This window comes from Leopardus geoffroyi, chromosome C1 (genome assembly GCF_018350155.1).
Source record: "Leopardus geoffroyi isolate Oge1 chromosome C1, O.geoffroyi_Oge1_pat1.0, whole genome shotgun sequence".
Classification (NCBI taxonomy): domain Eukaryota; kingdom Metazoa; phylum Chordata; class Mammalia; order Carnivora; family Felidae; genus Leopardus; species Leopardus geoffroyi.
The window spans coordinates 185,158,513-185,182,953 of record NC_059328.1 but is presented as its reverse complement, the minus strand read 5'-3'; positions in this window follow the sequence as shown (position 1 = coordinate 185,182,953).

Genomic DNA, 24,441 nt, shown 5'->3' with positions numbered 1-24,441 from the left:
GAGGTGCTGCTGATGTGCCAGAGTTCACCCACCCATTAGGAAGTTGAGCCAAGATTCAGACACTTGATACTAAATTTATCACTGGTGTTCTCTACAAAAGCGAAATAAGTACAATTCGAGAGAAAGGAACTCCTAAATCAGGTTATGTTTTCAGTCAGTAAAAAGATGAGAAACTTGCCAAATACAATGGGAAAGAAGCAATTAACTACAGTGTAATTCTCCCATCCTGACTCTGTATCTGAAGAGGACACAATACCACCTAGGCCTCAACTAGGAGAAGACTCTATCTGCTCTCTAGTGGGACAACATTCATTCAACAAGCTGCATTTAATCATGACTCCTACATGTGATGCCGTGAGATAGGAGCTGAAAATAAAATAACACACAAGCTTTCTTCCTTCAGGAAATTCATGTTTTTTTGTTTCCAGTTTTATTAGCAACTTTTAAATTATTTACTCAACACTGTACAATTGAAATATTTTTATTTGTGTAGGAACATATAGTTTCACTAATGTCCAATTAGAGCCAAAATTGTTAACTCAGTAACAGATATTCTTCAAAATAAGGACAAGATGCTACACCCTGGTGAATTAAAGTAAATAGGGTGAGAAGGAAATGGAAAGAAAATTTCATAAAAATAAATGAGTGCTGCCAGCAAGTAGTATATTACTTGGCCCTATCTTCCTGGAAGGGCTGGGAGCTAATTACCTGATTTAGCTCAAACTTTAAATAACCTCATAAAAAAGCCCAATCCACAAACTATTTACACCTTTATTGAAGTAACAAACTTTTTCTTTTTACAAAATGGTAAGAATTTTGAGGGAAAATCTATTGAAGTGTGTAGCAATTGGGAAAAGGCAACACATATAAAGTATTCTAATAAATGTTGCTTTCCAATGGACAAGAGTCTCGGATAATTTCATGAGTTATTCATAAAATGAGGCATAGAGATGTGTGGCCTACTAAACCCTACAGATCCCTTCCGTGCTATCTTGCTTTCTGCGGTAAACACCATCCAAATTCAGCAGGTGAAAGAGCCTGTTTGGGAACATCAGCTCACCCTAAAGCTGATCTCGCCTCCATAACAATAGCTGAACTGAATGGAACCAGAAAAAAGCCATGGGTGGGGCATCGTGATAGGTTTTATAAGACGCCATATCTATTGGAAACTTGGTAATAAAAGTGTGTAATATTTTAATCTTCAACTTTTCCTTTTAAAAAGGTGACAAAGCAAATAGGGAAGTGTTATAAAAATGTATTTTTAACCGTGTCAGGAGAGCAATGAGTTTTAAGTTCAGTTCCGTTAAAGGTATTTTAAAACTGCACACAAACAAGAAAGAGCCTGACAAAGATCCTTGATTACCTGTCTGTCCTTTTCAGTACACAGTGTATTGCTAAGACTGATAATGTATCATGGACAATAAGGAGATTCTTTTGATGCCCTATTTTGCAACTTCTTGTATTTATGAGGGTTTCTGTGATTCCTAATAATCAGGTATCCTTTGTTCTTAGTGTTATTTGGCTAATTATATTTAATAATTACATTTGGAGTGGGTCATTATTCATCAGGTGTTCAAAGGATTGAGACAAAATTTTTAAGAATGTTTTATTTAATGTTGCTATCCTAGTATGAGTTATTTATCATTAAAATGTTAATAGTCAAAAAGGCACTTAATTAGGCTGATAGATGCTGAGTATATTCTTGATAATGAGGCTGATGGGGAGAATCTACCTTCAAACTAGCTGAGCGAAGTATATCAACATGCTGTTTGCAGGAAGAACCAGAGTCGCATTCCTCTTACGAGTTACCTGTGAGTAACCATCATCATGTATTTGCATGCCACAGTTCTCATGAAAGTAATATGATCCATACTCCTTATAGGCATCATTTAATGTATAAGTTGAATTGTTTCAAGGGATCTGGATGGAGCATGCCTTGTGGCTCTGTTTAATCACAGCAAATTCCGCAGTGCCACCAAGTAATCTACGGACATACTGAATCTGTCCCTGGACGCATTCAAACTGGTCCTTCAGAGCCAGCTTGTGAAGCTTCAGATAGCTACACAGGTGGGCCACATGGGAGGACTGCAGGTCAGGCTCTGCAGACAACTGAGGACATACTCATTTTTGGAGGAAGCAAGTGAAGACAGGATCTCTGCTGCTAGCCTGCCTGCTTCTGTTCCACATAGTCCACAGTAACAGCTGGGAAAAACAATGGCAGAAAGAACTTGGTGCCATCATTTTATGAATTCTCTTTGATATCTAAAAAGGTAGAGATTGGGCGTTTTATCTTGGCTTAACCCATACGTCACATACATCCTGTTGTTGTGACACCAAGCAGAAAAATCCACACACAGAAGTGCTTGGTATGATCTCGGCCAAAGTGACGGTTGTCTCTCTTTTCTCCCTGTGTCTCTTTAATCCCCCTTCTCCTAAATGGTTTGCTAATTCAGAACAATATATTTGGTGTTACTCTGAACCACCTAATTCCAAGAGTATGATGAAACCTTCCTTTTTATGTTCCACTAATGGTTATTAATGTGCATGAAATTGCACGTCCAGCATAAAAAATACCAGATATAGTTTCCCTTTGTGAAAAGGTTGTCAATTTATTAGTTAAAAAAACTCTTCTTGATAATCTCAAAGGGAGTTAAAAGTACCATTCTGACCTTGTTTTCAATGAGGAATGTGGGAAAGAGTGACCTATCATTTCATAACATGTCGGACACTTTCACTTTTTCTCTCAGTCCGTGGTGTTATTTCTGGAGCCATGGCAATGCAAGTAAAGCTTCTACTGAGAATAGTTTTCGTCTGAGAATAATGTGTGTACATACACTGTGAAGTTAACTAAAAAAATCACAACACTGTGTTGATCGAATGAATAAAACACTTAGGCATTTTGTAGAAGTAGTCGAATTCGGAACCAGAGGAGAGGAGATTACAAGCACACACATGACTGGGTTAGACAGGAAAGCCAAATGATCATACCACTAATCACAAATCCATCCTGATTGGGTCAGAGCTCCCCAGGTACCTTTGTTGCACGAATTATCTCCCTGTGCTTACTTGGGTGTGTTTCTTTGTTCCTGTGTTTGTTGAAGCCTATAAGCTTAAGTCACATCCTGTTATCAATCATTGCTATAGCTCATAATAGTCACAATGAGAAATTTGTCTTATGAAACAGAAGACCTTGACCCTAATTACCAATCAGGTGAGTGAAGCTACTTTTGAATTTAGAAATGCTGTATACCAATACATCATCAACCAAACTCTACTTATTGTCTGGAGACGAAGACTAGCACATGATCGAACATTTCTGCCACTTTTGGCAAAAGCAGTGGAATTTTGGGTCTATTTGCCAATAGATCTAAACGTTGGAAAGGCATTCCCAGTGTTTGAATGGTTTAAGAGCAATGATAAATTTACTTAATGGGTGCTGCCAAGCCTTTAAATGGAGATAGGGTTTATACACGTTAGTTATTCCAAACCACAGTGATTTTTAAAAACAAGCAAATAAAAATGATTGCATGTCACAGCTGGGGGATAGTAAGGTGTTTGTAAGATTGTCGAGCTTACGTTACAGATACATACCAGGATTTGATTCTTTACGTCGGCAGTCTCTAGCCTGAGTTCGTAACTTTATGATCAGAGAGCATCATTCATTTATTCCTGCGTTCGTTCATTCAGCAGCCACTGTTTGGAAAACGTGTGGTGTGTAAGGCATTGTGCTTAGATGGAGAATTCAGTGAAAAATGCTATGACATCCTCTCTTTCAAGAAACTCACAATTTCCCCCAGTGAATATTGTTAACTAACAACACACATTTGAAGTATGCCTATTTTGATAATCACTGGGGCAGGGAGGCGTACATTCACTATAGTGAATTAGAAATGTACAAGAGGGGAAATCCTCCCCCCTCCAGCAGGCTTTATTCATCTCATTTAGTAACTATTCCTGTGTGGAACAGCTCTCCCTCTACCCTTGCTGCTTTGGGAAAGCACCCGGAGGAATACTGTTCTCTCAGATCTGCATTCCGGGTTCCCCTAGTCCCACCTTTTTATTCCTTTGCAAATATGTTCTCTTTTCCTTTGAAGGCACTGGTGCTGACGGAGTGAAAGTGATGCGGAAAGCCTTTAAGGAATGAAATTTCAAAAATGTGTCAATGGCAATGACTCTTATATACTTTACCTTGACAAAACAAAGCAAAACAAAACTCCCAAACAAAAGATCACATTCCTTAGAGCAGTTAGCTTTCAGACCAATAATACAGGATTGGAGGAGGTCCTAAAGAAAACAACTCTTCCTGTCAGCCCTTCAAACTGAGATGCACCATCCTAAATATTGCACTTTCTGAGTACCTGAGCTTGGTCTGTTTTTTCACTATCTGAATCCTTTTGATGGCAGAGGAACTGTTCCTCAGAAGTGGAAATCAGAGTCTTCTATTGCATGGATAGCAGATCAGAACTCGGGAGAATATAAGCTTTTCTAAGGTCCTTACTCCAGGAAAGTTCATGTGCTTTCCAGAATTAAGGCATCAAGGGCAGGCAACTGAAGAAACAGATGAGAGTGGATAGTCAGTGACATTTCATTGGGCAAGTAATTTTTTTAAATCATTTTTCATTTGTTAGGAAGAGACTATTATACATATTTTCTGCTCTTCACATATAATCAGAAGTCAGTTTGATAACTGAATTAAATACTATCCAGCAAAATATTAGCAGAACTAGGAACATTGGGCTTCTGTCGCTTTCTAATGATTCTCATTTACTAGACTATAAATAATAAATCCCTGCACTGTATTTGGATGGAAAAGACAGTAAATGAAAATGATAAATGTATTTAGAACTTTTCCTTTTGTAATAACTTCCAAAGTATTGCTTAGTGTCCACACTGAATAGATCTAAATTGCATTTTCTTTTCAAATACTAAATATTGAATATTTATAATAGAAATATTTTCATATCAGATTGACACTGATGCACAAACTCCTACATAGTACAAAATATAATTAATGGTCAATATACTGTGAATATGCAATAAAGAAAATAAAGATATTTAAAAGAGTGAGATCTTCAGTTGTGGATTGTTGAGCCCACATTTCTTTAACAGTAGTGCGAATTTTCATAAGAGGAAGCTTAAAATTATCAGAATGAAATTAATTTCAATTCACTTTAGTTAAAAAATCCACATACTTGACTATATACATCTATATCTCCCTAAGATCATTTTTAGGAAGAGTAGACTGTAAGAGGAAGGAAACAAATTTCTATCGAATGATAGAAGTTTATTTTTTAATTCTTATGGCTATCCCGTGGTGGTGGTTTTATTATCCTTGCTTTTACAGAGGGAGGATGTCAGTCTCAGCTGAAGTGACTTGCCCAGGATTGTAAAGTATCCAGCAAAACCAAGAATCACTCTGTAGAGAGGCTACCAAAGTTTTTCATCTCACCTACCTCTGAAACTCTGGTAGGGGATCACAACATGAAACGGTTTTGCTTTTGTTTCATTGATGGGAGGATATATGATCAGAGAGGTGATGATACTTTGGGTTCAATGTCCAAGTTCCTTTCTTAAAAACCTAGCATGTAAGTACTCAGAGATGGGGTGGAGGGGATTCTCTTTCTTGTCATTCCTAATCTGATTAGGGGAATACCTCTGACCTCTCTCACTGATTTGATATTAGGAAAAATTAAATTGTTTAACTTTAGCATAAAGACTCTGAATTTTTCCACTAAATGTTCTCTTTAATAATCAGTGCAGAAAAGCTATATCTTAACTTCAAAAGCAGTTTTTCCTTCTCTTAAAGTGTGATTTCCACAATGGTTTTTATTGGCTTAGTGGGAAGACTGCCATCTACTGAATCAACAATACCTTTTCATGTACTACCTGAATAATTCTTAAAAATCAATACTGTATTGAAATCAAAGATATATATATATTCATATATAATATATAAAGACCTATGTGTATATATAATATATAAATATATATGAGGTATTTTTATGTATATTATGTATATACACTATATTTTATATTTATATGTACATATGTATTATATGTGTGTGCATATATATATATGTATACACATAAACACACACAGAAAATGATAGTCATTTTACTTTCTCTTTGCTCACGTACCTGTGACTTGCTTTTAGACTCCAGATATGTAGAAAATGCATTCTTTAGAGATTCAGATATTCACCTAAAAAATCTAATTTGTATAGAATGAAATTTACTACAAAGCAATTCTAAATGTGAACCAGATTCTCTGTTCCGTTGCTCTTTGTCTGGTCTTACAATCATGATAGGTCTGATGAATTAAAACATTGTTTTTCATTGCTCTCTTCTTCATATCTCTGCTTGTACTTCACATTTCTTTTATAAATCCAGAAATGGAAAGGAGAAATTTTTAAGGTGACTTTTATAATTTTTCTAATTATTCCACTTTCATCGTGAACATAGGCCTTAATGTTGAAAAAACCCTGTGTTGCTAATGACAATATTAAAGGACTGTCATTCCGGACAGCCTTTGTCCTTCAGACACTATATCCTCCAGTCAAAAGGAATCTGTTTATTTTTCAGTTTAATTGTAATTAGTAACAAAGTCTCTAATCACGTGGCTTATTTGTTGACTGTGTGCCCTCTTTTTGCACCAAGCTGCCCAGTTTTTCCTGGAATATGTCATTCTTTGTGGGGATAAAAGTTGGCCCTGGGTTCCCTGGAGAGCCAAGTGAGGACTTACTATTTTTCCTTAGCCCAAGGACCTTGATGAGCAAGCCAGTAGGTTTGGTATGAAAAATCTTTCCATCTATTTGGTTATATATGTATTACCTTTCTTCCTATTAGCATCACTAGAAAGATGACATAAAGTTACAAAAAGCCTTCTGAGGGGCCATTAAAAAATTACTGAGTTTTCAAAGTCTGTATTTTATGTCTATATTTTAATATAAGATTCAAAGCCATCATAATGAGACATAGTTTTAGAGCTTAAAAACGATCAGGAAAAGATTAAAAATACCCAATATTTTAGTTTCAATACATGTTTATACTATATAATAATTTGTATTATATTGAATAAAAACATGTAGTAACAACCAATACATATATAGAAAATGCATTCTACATATTGCATTGATATACAATTGATTCATATTTGGTTTCATTTTCACAGATACTTGAGACCATAAATATTGCAAATAGAAGCCTATGTTAAAATATTACCTCTGTAAGATTTTTGTGGTTGCAAAGCAACTTCAGTAAAATCTCTCTTCATATTGCTTTAATAACAAAAGTTACTTATGCAATAACTTCTTAGAAACTCCTTGGGGCTCCTGGGTGCCTCAGTTGGTTAAGCATCTATTGATACTAGCTTAGGTCTTGATCTCAGGGTCATGAGTTCAAGTCCCACATTGGGCTCAAAAAAAAAAAAAAAGTCCTCAACCTCGTCATATAATACATCTTTGCAGTTATAGTTTCTCATAGAAGTTCAGAATGGGAAGGGAAAGAATTACATTCATGCTCACAGACTTGTTGGAAACCAGGATGTAAAAATGTACAACATACAAATTATTCCAAAGCCAAGCTATTCCCACTGGGAAGTAAAAGACAATTTCCCAGGGGGAAAAAAGTAGAAAATATAACTTTAATGTGGTTGAAAGAAACAATTTAAAGTTACTGAAGTTTTAGAGGTGCCTGGGTCACTCACTCAGTTAAACATCTGGCTCTTGATTTCTGCTCAGGTTATGATCTCCCGATTCTTAGGAGCAGCCCACATCCGACTCTGTGCTGACAGCACTGAGCCTGCTTGGGATTCTCTCTCTCTCTCTCTCTCTCTCTCTCTCTCTCTCTCTGTCCTGCTTCCTCTCTCACACTCTCTCTCTCTCAAAATAGACTTTAAAAATAAATAAGTTGAAGTTTTAAACGTGATTCTGGCAAACATATATGTTGCCCCAACTATTTAAGGATTCAAACACTCTCAGTATCTCTGACTTACCTAGGATACTCATGGAACTGAAAGCATATCAGAGAATCTAGAACTGAAATACAGAACCTATGGCAGTTCAGTTCAAGTAATCTGATGGTTGTTTTCTTTCATCTGTGAAATGTAAGACTGAGGATTTAACCTTTGTCACCATGATCAGGTCTCTGATCATATAATTCCATAAAATGTCTTTAGATTATCATCATCATGTTCCTTTTGCTGGGTTGTTTTTTGTTTTATTATTATTATTTTTTTTGGTACATCCACCTAAAATTATAAGGAGGCTATCCCTCCCTCTTCTAGCATCCCAGTACTCCTGGGTCAGTCCTCTGTTAAGTAGAAAGCCCATGAGTGTCGAAGGGTATAATTTTGACCTATGAGAAATGATTAAGATGCCATGAAAAAAAAAAAAACAAACAAAAGAAAAGTATGGAAGTCTACAAGTACTCATGCAAGATCAGCAAAGAATTTCTCTCTTTGAAAGATGTTCTCTCATTATCCTGAGCTTTCACCTAACATTTGATTATTCTTTAGATTTTCTTGGGGGTTTTATTTTCTTTGTTCTTTTCCACGTGTCTTTGTACTCTCTTTATTGCCGTTTATACCACAAGGGCTGGGCTTGCAGTTATTTTAAGTTCCTGCGATATATATTTGACTTTTACCACCAACATTCTTACCAGCTGTGTGTCAGCTTTCTCTTCCTGCACCCATGCACTGGTCCTGTTTGTGGGACTTGTGGTACGGGGGTCGTGGGACCCAAATGTGGGAGACGAGGGGGTGCAGCTTTCTTGTGGTTTCAGCATAACACGAGAAATTAGGAAACCTGCATTCTGAAACTTGATTCTGCCAGATAACTTGTCAAATATATTTTAGAGGTTATGCAAGTATTATTTTCCTCTTCTCATTGTAACAGCTATAAGCGTTCTGCTAACATACCTCAATAGGGAGATCATACTGCTTCACTGAACCGACTGGGTTGTTTAATGCCTAAATTACATCTAAGGACAAAGGTTACTATGAAGAGTGTCTTGGGGGAAAAATGCTGATTAGTTATAGTTAATTTCAATTATTCTATTTAAAATTATGTAAATGTAACTCTTGGGTATTGCTTTTTCAATAGGATTTGTGCTATAACAATAAGTTACTCAACCATGATTAAATCTAGTCCTGGTAACCATATTAACTAAGACATATTTAAACAAACTGTTTTAAGTCCTAACAAGGCTTCATAATAATGCTATGCTTCAAATGAACACGTATTCCTTTTGTTTTGTTTTTTTTTGACCCATGACTAGGAAAAAAGTTTGATGGAAATATTGATGACTGTAGCTTTCTGAACCTAATTCACAGGCAGTGTTTTGAGGAGAAATTAAAATGTCCATTGTCTAAGTGGTGAACAAAAATAGGAACTTTTAAATTATGAATTGGGTTAACATCTGTTGGGCAAACTGTTTGCTTAGCCTTATTTTAACATTTCACTTCCCTCACTACCCTCTGTCTCTCTGGCACATCTGGGAATGTGGGGAGAGCACCACAGAGGCAATTATAAAGCCAGAGTCCAGTTAAGGACCCTGAATTTTCCATTTTTAGCCTTTGCTGCAACGTAAGGAAGTCCCAAGAGTGGCCTGTGTGGATTCCACAGGAAGAAAGATCTTGCTTTAAAATACAAATAAAACCAAAGTGGCAACAAAACAGAGACTTCTAAAAGGCCAATAGACACAAATAAAACTATAAAGAGTTTATTTAAAAAAATGCTATTGAAGATGCTAAAATATTTTCATTTGAAGGGCAGTATATCATCTGCTAAAGAGAAATACATTAGAACTGAGAGTTAAAAGTTAAAACAGTCTTGTGAAAACTGGTGCAAACAGGCAGGACATAGAAACTTCCAAGGGGACAGGCTTTGATATAAAACAGCTCTGGGTTCCTATCCTGGCCCTGCCACTTCCTGGTGTTGCCTGGGAGCAAATCACAGAACTTCTTCAAGCCTTCGTTTCTTCCATTTTTTTTTTAACTTTTGTTTTTGAGAGAGTGAGAGTGGGGGAAGGGCAGAGAAAGGGAGACACAGAATCTGAAGCAGGCTCCAGGCTCTGAGCTGTCAGCACAGAGCCTGATGTGGGGCTTGAACCCACGAACCATGAGATCATGACCTGAGCCAAAGTCAGACGCTTAACTGAGCCACCTAGGCGCCCCAAGCCTTCGTTTCTTCATATGCAAAATGGGGCTATGATGATGAAGAAGATGATGATGATGACATCTTATCTCAACGGGTTGTTGGAGGATTTGATACAGTAATGCACGTATATGCTTATCGCAGCACAAGGCATGAATATTACCAAGAGCCGCTGGTCATAGTGAGATTGCTTAAGGGGGACCATGATTACCGCGGATATGTTTACATCAAAGAGAGATTTAATAAATCTCAACAGTGAAACTGTGGCAATGATCTTCCTGGTGAAAGGGGAAGCGGAGGGACTTGCCATATAGCTTCTGATGGGGCCACTCCCTGAAGAAGAAAATATTATCTGCTTTGGTTCGCCTTTCTGGAATAGTCATGTTTCTGGTGCCTTTCCTATAAGCCGATTGGCTGAGTGAGGAAGCATTCCAATGAGACATGGCAGAAGTCCATATTTTCTTAGAGACTTCAAACAAACAGTACTATTATGTTTAGGAATTAGACCTGAAGAGAGAAACCACAGTGCTATCTCAGAATCCGTTAAAGCACCAGTCACTCCTCTCCAATTACTCCAGTTTTCTCCAAAAATCCTCTACAGGGTGCCAGTAATTTTGTTGTTATTGTTGTTAATGTAAAACTGCCCGTAGCACTCACTTCCTTTGAAGGGTCCAAAAGGCCCCCAGGGATGTTAGCGTAAATCCTGAAGCATTCTGCAAAGTCCTCTGGAATTGCCCTCATTTTTGCAGCCTCACCTGGGACCACTTTCTGCGTGTTCAGCCCACCGCACTACTGGCAAGTTGCCTTGATGCCCTGACCTCTCCTTTGTTTCCGTTACTTGACTTCTGTATCATTTCCTCCTCTTTGAACACTCTACCTCTAGCCCTTGGACAGGCTAATTTTCATTAGTCTTTCAAGACGCAGCTCAACCACATTCGTCCTTGAGGAAGAATTTCCTCTCCTTACTGCCACTCCGCTCTATCGAGTAAGAGAACCCAAGTGTGCAATTCCCTACCCTTGTGCAACTGCATGCAATTCTCTTTTACATATTTGTATCCCAGTAACCCCCAACCCCGCCCCCCGGATTGTGAGTGTTTGAGGCCAAGAGCAGCATCGTGGTCGTCATCACTTACAATATAATCTCAATAAACGTCACATGACATGATGAGCTGTTCCTATGAAGCTCTTCTAGACCTGCCTTTTGTATATCAAAGTGAATATTCATAGTTTCTGATTTTTAATTCCTTTGGATTAATAGCAGCCTGTTTCCCAAAGGTAGGATCCCTTGAGCCTTAGGTCTTAAAAAATAAATTAAAAGAACAAGCCCCATGAAGTTAGGTTACCTGCAATACACGCCATAAGATTTGGCAGGATTGCAATTTGGCTTAATCAAAGATTCAAGGAGAACTACAAACAAGGACCTTATCCATTACATTTGAAGAATAATATCAGCTTGGTTCTTACCCTTGTTAGAGGTCTGGGTTTGCCCTTTACATAAAAACACGTAGGAACGACCAAGACCAGTTGATGTTACATTCACGGTAAAGTGCATCATTGGCATTTGATAAAAGTTAATGATAACAGTGAGGCTAACTGAAGCCTGGTTTTAGATAAGTCTGTGCGAAATGGAAAAAAAAGTCTGTGTCTACAGTGGCATCTGTTTGTCCTCACTGCTCTTGGTTTGAGGATAACTATATGTGATTAAGGGACTGGCCCTTTCAAGTTCCCTCCAAAACATCTGCATTCACCAGCGTAACAAATTTGGCTGCCATTTCATTGTTATATCGAGTTCTTAATTTCCAATTAACATTATTTATTTTTGTCTCAACTTTGGGTTGTTGCTCACATCTTTAGAACCGGTGTTGTAAGTATGTATATTCCCATATTCCTCAAGCTCTATAATGGAAAAAAAAGGTGCCCTTAAATACAAATATATGGACATTTAAACTTCAGGGGCAAAGGAGTGGATTCTAAGAAAAGATAACCCGAGATAGTCTTTACTTTGTTGAGAGACAACTGAGTACTTAGCAAGAACGGTTTATTGCCACTGACCTGATTCTTGTATGCCTCTCATTTTATCTTCGATACAATACCCCTCTTCATGTAGTAAGTTCCATGTGCAGAAGAAATATGTTCAATTCACAGGCATATAAAACTATATCCAACTGTATGCTGTAATGGGAAAATAGCCATAAATATGAAGTCAGTCAAGGCATTCAATTATTGCTCCCTTTCCTTTGAAGTAAAATGAGATTTTGATTGTCCAGTTGAAAATACAGTAGCTTATCTGTTCAAAATAAATTTGTAACCTATCAGAAAGCCATTCATTGCCTGGGAAATCTCATTTTCCCCCAATTTATGCTACTAGGTATGTTTAATCATTAACTTGAAAAGAAGAAATTCAGTTAAAGAAAAAAGGAATCATAAGTCTTCATTGTTACTGCTAAATTATCTCTCGATTAGTGTGATGGTAAGCATTGAATGGCAAAGAAAATTAAAAATAGCTTTCTTTTTTCCCTGAAAGTAGGAGCTTAAGATCTTCTCTGCAGTTGATGTCAAACACCAAACATTAACTTAAAATAATAAAGGTTCTTTCTGCCATAAATACAGGGCAGATTGAATTTTAGAATTTAGAATAAAAATTTAATTCTGATTTCTTATATAATCCTTTGACTTCTTGTTTCTTTCAATGAAAGGTAATACAGTTTTGATACCCCAAAAATGTCCTTTGAGTGAGTTTCTTGGGATTTGAATGTAAATGAAAATAATATATTCATAATACATATAGTCCAGATCAATGAATCAACTTTATTTATTGATTTTGCCTTTCAACTACACATGGTTTCAAGCTGGGGAGAAAAAAAGGCATTTGTTTCATTAGTTTCTAAATGCATTTTACAAACTCATTACTGGCAAGTGCCATTAGTAATTAAAACCAAAATCATATCTAAAACCCATCTTAGACGATATTTGCAACAGTAAAAAAACAATCATGGATGATATGGTAGATGTGATTATAAGCCTCTTAATTTAGATTCCAAAATATTTGAGTAAATTTTTGGTTACAGTCTGTATAAATATACACCTGACTGACCGGTGGAGTTTAGCCATAACTCTGTGGTATTTTTGTTCACAGCAGCCTTGGACACAATGGAGGATTTCAGAGAGGATAAATGGCTTTTGTTACTATGGACAAAAGAGGAAAGTGCATGCACACACACGCATGTATGTACAAAATTTTTTTAAACATTTATTGGGCACCTCCTGGAAGTTCCAGGTCAGTGGTGGGCAGTGACAATATCAAAATGAGTCAGATACACCCTTTCGCCTGAGTTCAGCTCATGGAGGAGACAGATCTCTATATGGGGGTAGAAGGACATTGTAAAAAAACAACACAATTGAAAATAAAAATTCAAGGCTAACTTCTATGTGCTCTTTTAATTACTTCATATCTTCAACAGAAACTTCCTTTGGTCTTTCTTGTATAAATAGTGAAACAAATACTAAATTCTGCTTGTCCTTGTAGACAGCTGGTGAGAGCTCTTTAAGAGGTTATGTATCAGTGTCTTTCCATTTCCTTTTGAAGCCGGGTTTGAAGAAAAAATACTACACCAGAGATAGTACGCATGTTTGAGGGTAACTGAATACTTCTTTTCATATTTTCTCTCCCATTGTTCCTGTCTTCTTTTCTTCTGAATGGTTGCTTATTATATATATTTTTATATATCTATATATGGAGAAGATAGGCCTGAAGGCATCTTATGAAACATAATTATAAGGTACCACAAAAGCCACAAGAGAAAGAGAGCTTAAAAGAAAGAACAAAGCTAAAACTAAATCTTCCTATTTCACATGCAGTCGTTCAAGTGCGTCGATGTGATGGAAAGGTAGCAAACAGGTGAAAATGCAGAGGAATTGCAGCTTTCACAGCACAGGGACTTGTCAGAAGTAGAAAACCTGATTGTGGAGAGATGAGGTTCTCAGGATAAAAGGGCAAAAATTTAGAGATGTTTAATGTGGGCAAATGGTGAAAGAAGTTTCATAAGTAGTTATTTTTAATCATGATTTATTGTGATTGCTAACACTTTTTAGCATTACTTTAATAAGCCTTATGTGTGTTCAAAAAAGCCTGATTCTGAGACGCTATCTTAAAGAGGCAATCTAGTGTGGGTTTATAAACCCTCCCTTCCCAGAGCTACCCCTTTTGAACTTTATTTGGAGAGGATTGTGAGTGAGTGTATGCGGAAGGGGAGTGGATATAAATATGTTTTTCTAAGCAATTTCCCTTTAATTAAAAATGTGTTTTGGATTTATATTTATTTACACTTGAATTATCAAAATGTTCCTTTGGAAGAATTTTTTCCCTTTGAGGCATCTTAACTCACCCTCCCGGAAGCCACATTTTGCCATAAGTAGAAAAACTCCACACCAAGAAGTTGGAGTTTTGTTCCAGACTCTAACCCTACAATTTTGTGTGGGTTTTAAACTTGGCAAAACACATGATCCCATCCCTAATCACAATCCATAATAGTACAGTGTGTGACAGTGGGGACAGAAGGAGGACTCTCCTGAAATATACCAATAAATCCGCCCAGGACAGTTTGTGTTTTACTGCTCCTCTGTCCCTGATCTCCGGGAGAATTTTCCCTCCACACAGACCTTTCTTTGTTCCCAAGATATTTGATAAACAGAGATCCTGAAGCCTGCTAACTGTGTATCTTTTACTTCACAATTACAGGCCTAATTACAGAGATGCTCAGCTCACTCACTGCTCACCATTTGTTTTCAATGTGCGACTCACATGTTCTGCTTTGATTCTCGGGACACGAGTGTGCCCCAGGCAGACTGCACCTAGGATATTCCCACAGAGCTGTCTGTATGATTTACTGGGTCCTTTATCCAAGAGATGGTTCTCCTGGTAACATTTCTTTTCTCAAAGGCATGGTGCAAAACAGACAAAATAGGATTTACACCTAAACGCGTTAACTTTGAGAAATTTTAGCTACCTTCTGCCTCTATTGAAAAAATAAAGGTTTTCTCAGAGTCATCCCAATGGCACCAAACATGATTTTCTCCCCTGAGAGGCTCACATGGAGGCCTGGTTAAACCTGACAGTCTCTTAGTTTTGCTAGATTTGCTTCCTGTAAGAGTGGCACAGACGGTCTCCTAGATAACGATGCACCCCACCCTGGAGGATGGGCCAATGGGCTGAGGTCCTCTGTTTGCTTGTTAACCACAACCTCTAAGCCGCTGTGGGTCAGAGGCCCAGCTCTGTCACTGCTTCTAATGGCATCTATGGAGAGTGCAAAAGCATCAAGACAACGAAAGTAACAAGAGCATCTTTAAAAGGTATTTGTTAGCACTCACCCCATAGACTTCACTATTATTTAAAGGAAACATTATAATTGTGGCAAAATTATAGATTACCGTTTTTCTCAGACTTCCTACAGTTAACCTCTACCCATTATGCTCCTATATTTGGAATAGTCCACTGAGCTACTTGGAGGAAGGCCATTAGCTCAGCACTAGCTAACTGGAGTTATAGGAGAAAAAAAAGAGAAACTTTTATGATAATCCTTATTTCATAAAGTGTCATGTTATTTATAGAAAAATGAGACAGTAAAGTGTGCTTTCTTTCAAATCTGGCCTTTACTGCACCCTGTAATTTATGGTAATATAATAAGTGATTTGAAAATAAAGATTTGAGACAACATTTCAGCATTAGTGTTTTTAAGACAAAACAAACATTCAAAATAAAACCTAAACCACCAAAGTGAACTCTATCATTAAGTGCCTACTTTTTGCTAAATTTGTAGTTATGGCAGCTCAAAATCTCAAACTCTTCAATTGTGACTTCTTGCAAAGTAAAAATAATTGTATTATTTTCTGTGGCACAAAGGCATTATATGGCCCATTATTTTTTTCCCTCCCCAAAGTCCAAGTGGATTTGCATCAGCTGCTATTAAATGGGATTAATGAACTTAGAGGAATTTAAATAACAGTATGAGATTTCAGAGATGAACGAACTGCCTATAATATTTCAGGCTCCTGATTCGGAATGATTTCAGCTTTGTCTCATCAAGGCTCATTGAATCTTATTCCATTGTACATTTATAAATCAGTGTGAACTTTTTAGCTTGCATGAAATAAATTCAAAAACCTTCTTTCCTGTCCATGGTACGCAATCCACTAACATACTCTTGTGCCAAAAATTAATGTGGGAAATACTGTAAATAATAAATGCCAGACAGTTCAATTGAGATCATTAATGCTGTGAAACAGCTCTCTCACCTTCATTATTTTTTCTGTCATTTCAAAGAGAACACTGTGAGGCTCAAAGCTCATGGAATGGCATAACATGAGGAGGAAGAGAAAGCCCTACAGTAAGGACGTAATAGCAGACTTCCCTTCCACTCACACCCCCACGTTCCCATTCCCTTGTCTGAGTGGGCTGCTTGAAAATGCTTTTATAACATTCTATGCTCATTTTACCTTTGCACTCTCAAGTTGTTCTTTTCTTATGAGCTTTCCAGAGAACTGATCCCATTCCAGAACCTCATGATGGGGGCAAAACCGACTGGGCTTCTTATCCTATCTTTCCAGCAAAAGTGGTTTCCTCTTGTTGGTATGTAGTGAAAAAGTGAAAAGAGACCTCTGTTTATGAATTCATTTAAAATTTTAATTTTTGTATGGCAATTCTAGTCTCATCTTTAAAATTCTACATTCATGATAACATTTCTCCACTAAAATCTCTTCTGGGGGTGCCTGGGCAGCTCATTCAGTTGAGTGTCCAACTCTTGGTTTCGGCTCAGGTCATGATCTCATGGTTCGTGGGTTCGAGCTCCACATTGGACTCCGTGCTGACAGTGCAGAGCCTGCTTGGGATTCTCTCTCTCCCTCTCTCTGCCCCTCCCCCATTTGTACTGTCTCTCTCTGTCTCTCTCAAAATTAATAAATTTAAAAAAAATATTTAAAATCTCTTCTGGGCCAAAGCTTCTGCTTCCTCCTCTTGAGGTGGATAAGAAATATCTTTTCAATTAATTTAATTGGAAGGAATTTGTATAGATTAGTGGCTTTCAAATTTGAGCCTGTGCCAGAATCATTAGAAGGCTTATTAAAATACACACTTTTGGGGTGAACCTATTTGGTCAAGGATATAGCTTAAAAATCTGCATTTCTAACAAAATCCCAAATTTGGCTGATACTGCTGGTCTAAAGACCACACGCTGATAACCCTGGGGTAGGTGACCTTGAAGGGCTCTCAATTTCTTGTTTCCACATGCTGAAATATGCAAAATATCTGTGATATATATTAGAGAGTGTCTGTCATTGAATGGTAAAGAAATTTGCATTTTTTTGAGGAAGTGTCCTTAGGAATCAAGTACATTTTATTGGTTCATCATTCTCTGAGATGAATAAACCAATATTCTCACTGATGGAGAGGTGGATTTGACTTATTACGGATTACTGAAGAGGAAAAATAAAACCTTTTAAGTATTCTACCAGCTTAAAGAATTTGCTGCCCCATTTTTATTTTTATGTTTAATGAATCTTGTGTATGTGTTCCAGTATTTAAAAGCAGGCAGATGTAAGGAGATATTAAAATCTGCAACACTATAAAGGTGTTACACGATTTTGTAATGGATGTCTCTCAAAATAAGCGTGATCTAACACATCTTAAGAAAGCTAGCTCAATGTGGAGGACTTTGCCTCCTTTATTTCACAGAAGCATGTTGAATGCACACTGACCCGGGGTGCCTCAGGAGAACGGCATCTCTGGGCCTCGCAGAAAGCCAAGCTCTGCATTGTTAACAACCCTTGTGTTACCTGTTTCACCTTTGTGAGCTGCTCTGTGGACACAGCCTGTCACTAATCTGATCACAAATACTAGAACTAGCGTGACGAATAGGCACAAACTCCTCTGACCACAGAGCATGATTCAGGCTGTAAAATGGATTATCCAGAGGAACCCCAGCAGCTGAGTTATTCCTCTCTACATCCCCAATTCATGAGATTAATAACCTCTCACAACGTACACTGAGCACTCATGGCATTCAGTATCACTCAGTAGGCTCCTACGGGACCTCCATTTCCTCAGTTGTTAAGTATCCCTTTTGGCCCAAAGGTCTGGAATGTCTAGGGTCTATTCAAGGTGTTCAACAACCACAGATGCTTCTTGGAAACTTCTACATGTAGTATCAGCTCAGTTGTTACTCAGGGATATAAGATGGGCCAAACTTTAGCAGAAGCATAGGAAAGGGATGAAGGGGTTTGGGCCAGGTCCCCTCAGAATATGCCACTTAGACATGCAGATTATTTTGAGCTGAAGACACTCAAGACGCTGTGGGCTCAAGAAACTTTTGCCCCTCCCTTACTACACAGAAGAATCTAAAATGGGGGTGTTTCCCAGAATAAAGGTTATTAGCAGAGATAAATTTTATCTGAGTGACCCATCTGCATGACAGGGCAAACATCTAATTACCCAACATCTACTCTTATCACCTTGTGAATTACATTCCTTTCCTCTGAGGTCCCAGGCCCCTACCCCCTTCTCCTTAGTTGAGAGTCACATCTCTACCTCATTTTGCCCCACTCTGTATGCGAATCCCCCATATGTATGCTATTAAATTCGATTTTCTCCTGTTAATCTTTCTCATGTCATTTTGATTCTTCGTCCAGCTAGAAGGACCCTTGAAGGGACAGGAATTATTTGCTCCCAAACAGTTGGTGTACTTGGCAGAATCCTTTCACTCGCTGGACACCACTCACCCAGACACTGCTACAGCTGAGAGATCCTGGGACATCTGACATACTGTGGCAGAAGGTGAGATTTCTTACCATGTCAGCCTTTCTATCTGCAGAGTCCAATGGAGCAGGAATGGTGAGAGTCCTTTTTTGCTCCTTCTAAATCTAGATTAGCAGGAGAAAATAGTCATGGAATTAGTTCCTTAGGCTAAGGGACTCTGGTTAAATTTGGTTAAGTACCCTGGTTACTGATCCCTTCCTCCCATAGAGGGTCTTTATTTCCCTTTGCCTATGTCTCTTATGTTGTCATCTGTTGCTAAGGGACATCTTGCAAGCCAAAGCTGCAAAATTGGTGGACATGGGTGGAACACTTAAAGGCTGTTAGAGCACTAGCTACCTCAAGAAGACTCCCATGTGTGATAGGATAAGTTGGCCACAAAATGGGTTAGATTGACACTAGGTCATCCTCCAACCTCAAGAAAACTTCTGTGCAATGAGGTACACTATAAAAACAACACACAGTCCCTAACCCTGCAGCACTTCCCACCTAGGTATTAGTGCGAGTTCAAGAGACTCAAGGTGTAGATAAGAAAGCTGTCAGGACACTGAAAAAGAGGAAAGGAAAAATCTAAGAGCATGGCTTGGTAACCACTGAGAATATTCTCTTTGGTCTCCACTATCTGGAGAGTGCACTTACCAGGGTGCACCTTGGTGAAGAGTTAAATAGACTGGAGATCTGAGCCCCTCTCTTATTGCCTAGCTGTGCCAGCTCTCAGGGGTGTTTATCATGACAGGTTCTAGCTCATAGTAACTTTTGTTGTCTCAACCTTCATGGCTTGATTAATGCTAGAAAGTCCCTTCCAGAGCTCCTATTTGGTGTCACAGATTAGTAGGTCTGTGACTGGAGGTGTCTTTCATTTTCATGGGAGACCAGAGACCATCCTTATGCAGTGAAAGCCTTTGCTTTTTTAGACTACTCTGGGGAGTAAACTTTTAGATAATGGAGGCTGCTGAACTCCTCTTGTGTCTTCTGTTAAGCCATTAAAAATTGCTATTGATTTGAGTCACTGTGAATAGATCCTACTCATCAATGGCCAGATGATGGATCCTTTATTTATTTATTTTAGGAGAGAGAGAGGAGAGGAGGGGCAGAGAGGGAGGGAGAGAGAATCCAAAGCAGGCTTCCCACCATTGGCACAGAGCCCAATGTGGGCCTCGAACTCATGAACCATGAGATCATGACCTGACCTGAAACCAAGAGTCAGAAAGATAGATGCTTAACCGACTGAGCCACCCAGGCATTCCTTGTTTGGTTTGGTTTTATAAATGATGGGTCCTTTAAATTGGCAATGTGTATGTGTGTATATGTATATATATATTATATATAATAAATATATATTACATATATAAATATGTATTATATATTAAATATATACAATAAACATATAATGTATTGTGTATATAATATATAATATATAAAAATATATATCATATATTATATATGTGTAATGTACTATATAATATATATGATATACGATACACATTATATATAATAAATATATAATATATATGTATTGTGTATTATATTTTTATTATATATATTAATATATATTCTATGTACTATAGATTATAAAATATATATTGTATATATTTTATATCTTATACATAATATATATTACATACATAAATATATATTTTATATACATATAATATACATATTTTGTATTGATATAATAAATATATGATATATATATAATGAAGAGCTCTCAGTTATCTTATTAGTACAAGAGCTAACCTTACAGACTCCCTTGACAAGATAAAATAAGTTAGACTTAAGGCAAAAAGAAATGTCCCAAATCATCCAATACAAATTTCCCATAAAATCTGACCACATCTGCCTGTTTTAACTCCTCTTTCCCTACAAGATTTATAGAGATGACTCTGTCTTAATCTCTAGGTTCAGAGTTCACAGGTTGTTTTGTAAATGCTGAAAGCCAGAAAATAAATTTAACAAAGGCACCCAAGACTGGCAATAAGGCTTGCTTTGCATCTACCTTCCAGGACTCTATAATCAGGCCCTGCCAAGCCTCAGGCATTCTTATACATGTCCTTTGCAGGAATATCCCAGATGCCCCAAGGCCAAAGAAAAAAAAAGTTGTTCCCTGGACAACAGCAGAGCTTCTAAATTATAAAATTCTTTTACCTCTACTTTCAAAAAAGATCCTACCGACTATAGAGAGTAATTAGAGATGTTATTTGGCTATATTCACAACCTTGCCTTCTGAGGAAATAGATGACCAAAATTTCCCCAAGACCCTCGTAGAAATGATTTGCAAAAGGTCAATATCGAGGGGCTAATAGAAGCCAACGTTGAATTGTATACCCAGAAAAAAAGGACTTTGTTAAAATGCTTAAACAGACTTTACAAAGGCATAAGTTTATTGGTTCCCGTTTTAGTTGAAAAATTCTCCTCTTAAAAACTGAGAACAAACTGAGGGTTGATGGGGGGTGGGAGGGAGGGGAGGGTAGCTGATGGGCATTGAAGAGGGCATCTTTTGGGATGAGCACTGGGTGTTGTATGGAAACCAATTTGACAATAAATTTCATATATTAAAAAAAATTCTCCTTGATGCATAGGGGCGGCTGGGTAGCTCAGTAGGTTAAGCCTCTGACTTTGGTTCAGGTCATGATCTCATGGCTCATGGGTTCCATCCCTGTGTCAGGCTCTGTGCTGACCACTCAGAGCCTGGAGCCTGCTTCAGATTATTTGTCTCTCTCTCCCTCTCTCTCAGAAATAAACATTAAGAAAACATTCTCGCTGGTATGAAGAAGCAAACGTATTTAAAAAGATATTCACGTTGGAATCCAGTTCTTTCCAGAATTAGGAACAACTTTTTTTAATGTTTATTTCTTTATTTTTGAGGGGGAGAGAGAGAATCCTAAGCAGGGCTCAAACTCACGAACCCATGAGATCATGACCTGAGCAGAAACCAAGAGTCAGACGCTTAACAGACTGAGCCACCCTAGGAATAACGGTCTTTATACAAATCTCTGCAAAAGCAGAGCTGTAAATCTAGAAACCAGTTAGAGTCCACTTATCTTTACCAATCTCCAAACCTCACCTATTCCTCTTATTTAATTTTTTTTAATGTTTATTTATTTTTGAGAGAGAGAGAGGCAGAGCACGAGTGGGGGAGGGGCAGAGAAGGAGACACAGAATTCAAAGCAGGCTCCAGGCTCTGAACTGTCAGCATAGAGCCCAACATAGGGCTCAGACCCACCAACTTTGAGATCATGACCTAAGCCAAAGTCGGCCGCCCAACTAACTGAGCCACCCAGGCGCTCCTCCTCTTATTTAAAACATTCGGATACTAGAACAAAATTTTTCTATACTTAAAAAAATATATATGTTTTTTACATTCTTTTTCTGTCTCTTGAAATTTTAAATCTTATCCTGTTTCTGATATGTAAACAGCCCACAGTCTCCTGAGGCTAGAAAAAAAGAAAGAGGGAAAGAGGCCTTTTTAAAATACAAAGTGCTGTGAAGGGGCTTTTATGCTCAACTAGCACCTCTGATGACAGGTAAACTCCAAATATCCACCTTGGAGAACACTTTAGATACTCTTTCTGTGTCTTTGATATAAATTTTCTAACCTCATCTTCTCTTAAGGGCCCTTCTCTGACATGCAAACTTTACAGAAAAGTTTTTCATAAAAATACATACATACATAGAAGTATTTAAAAATCGGGCCTATGATGTCCTTTCCACAAATATTAGTAGAAACAAAACAGATTTTGTTTACATCTTGTCTGTGTTTTTTATGTGTGTGTGTCCATGTATGTTATAAACGTGAAATATTTTCTTTATATCGGGATGGTATTGCTAAAATTAATTTGTAAAGGAGCTTGATTTAATTGGTTTGAAGGCAAGTACTTGTAAGGACTGGGCATTCTAAAACTCAGAAATATAGAACTAACTCAAATGTTTCTCAAATTCACATAATTGGAAAATACTTGGTATTAAAGCTAATTTGAGGTTAGCGATTTAATTAAAATAGACATGTCTTTAGAGTTATCAGCATTAAATATAAACTCTTATTCTGCTTTTGTCTACTAAAAGTCAAATGAATGCATGGTATCTTTGTTACAAAATTTGTTACAAAATTTGTCAGGGAAAAACACTTGGAATAATGGTGGACTTTGTCTAAAGCCTTTTGACGATTGTGTAGGAGATCTAAGCATAATTGTTAAGAACAAGTAAATAAAAGAAAAAGATTTGTAGGTAAACTTTTAAACAGCTTCCAAAATGTTTGGATAACCTAGAATTCTAAAGTGTTTCTACATTAAATGATGTGTAAAGTTCACTGATTATCTATATCACTTACAAATCAGATAAAATAATGAAACATTAAGACCGAGCATGGTTTATCTACTTTTGTCTTATATATTATAGAAAAACTAAGGGTAGATTTGGGTCTGTTAACAAACATGTTTCATCTTTTATTGAAAGATTGTGCTTATGAAAAAAGGTTTCTGAAAATAATGTAATATGTTAATAAATTTGCCAATCTAAAGAGTTCTGGTGTAACAGTTCACAATTGCTTACTACTTAGTTTTCACTAGAAATTAAGATTTATGAGCACTAAGTATTCTAATAAATGCAATTAAGACTACAGGAAATAAGGGAAACAACCCTGTATGCAAGGAAAGTAAGATAATGTGTTTTTGGTAAGAAAAAGTATGAGGAATAAAAATACATATTTGTTGAGGGAAAAGAAAAGAATACTGTCCTAAAATAAGACTGGTTATTTAAAGAAGGAAAATTTAAGACAAATTACTTCAATTAAATCACTTCAATTAAATGGATGATTAAATAATGTTTCATAATGATTTGTGATCCTATTTAATCAAGTGTTCAAACCTTTTTTTAATTTTTCTAGAGAGTGTGTGCATGAATTTGGGAGAGGGACAGAGGGAGAGAGAGAGAAAATCCCAAGCAGGCTCTGCACGGGGCCCAAGCAGGGCTCTATCCCATGACACTGGGATCACGACCTGAGTGCAAATAAAATTTGGACGCTTGACTGACTGAGCCACCCAGGTACTCCAAGTGTTCAAACCTTTTGATATTTTTTGACATACTTCCCAAAATTAAATTGTAAAATAAGGTCTTCTGACCACAGTTTATGTGAAATTTTTCAGTAGGCCCCTGGAATGTAGGAAATTAAACTAATTAGGCTTATTTGGTTTGTTAAATTACATGGGAAGTTTTGTCAAGCAAAGTGATGTTAAACCCTCTTAGATTGTATTTATGTTGATATATTATTAAAATAAGTATCCTAAAATTATACAAAACTCCTAGAAATCTGTATCCTGATATGTTATTATCTTGAAGTGCTATATGTCACAAAAATAACCAAATTTCCTTATGTCAATTGCACCGTAATAAACTCTTTAAATCTTTAAATATGGTCATTTTTAAGTCTTCTGTCATTTACAGTTATACTTTTACTCAGATACTTCTATGAAAGTTTCCTGGAAATGT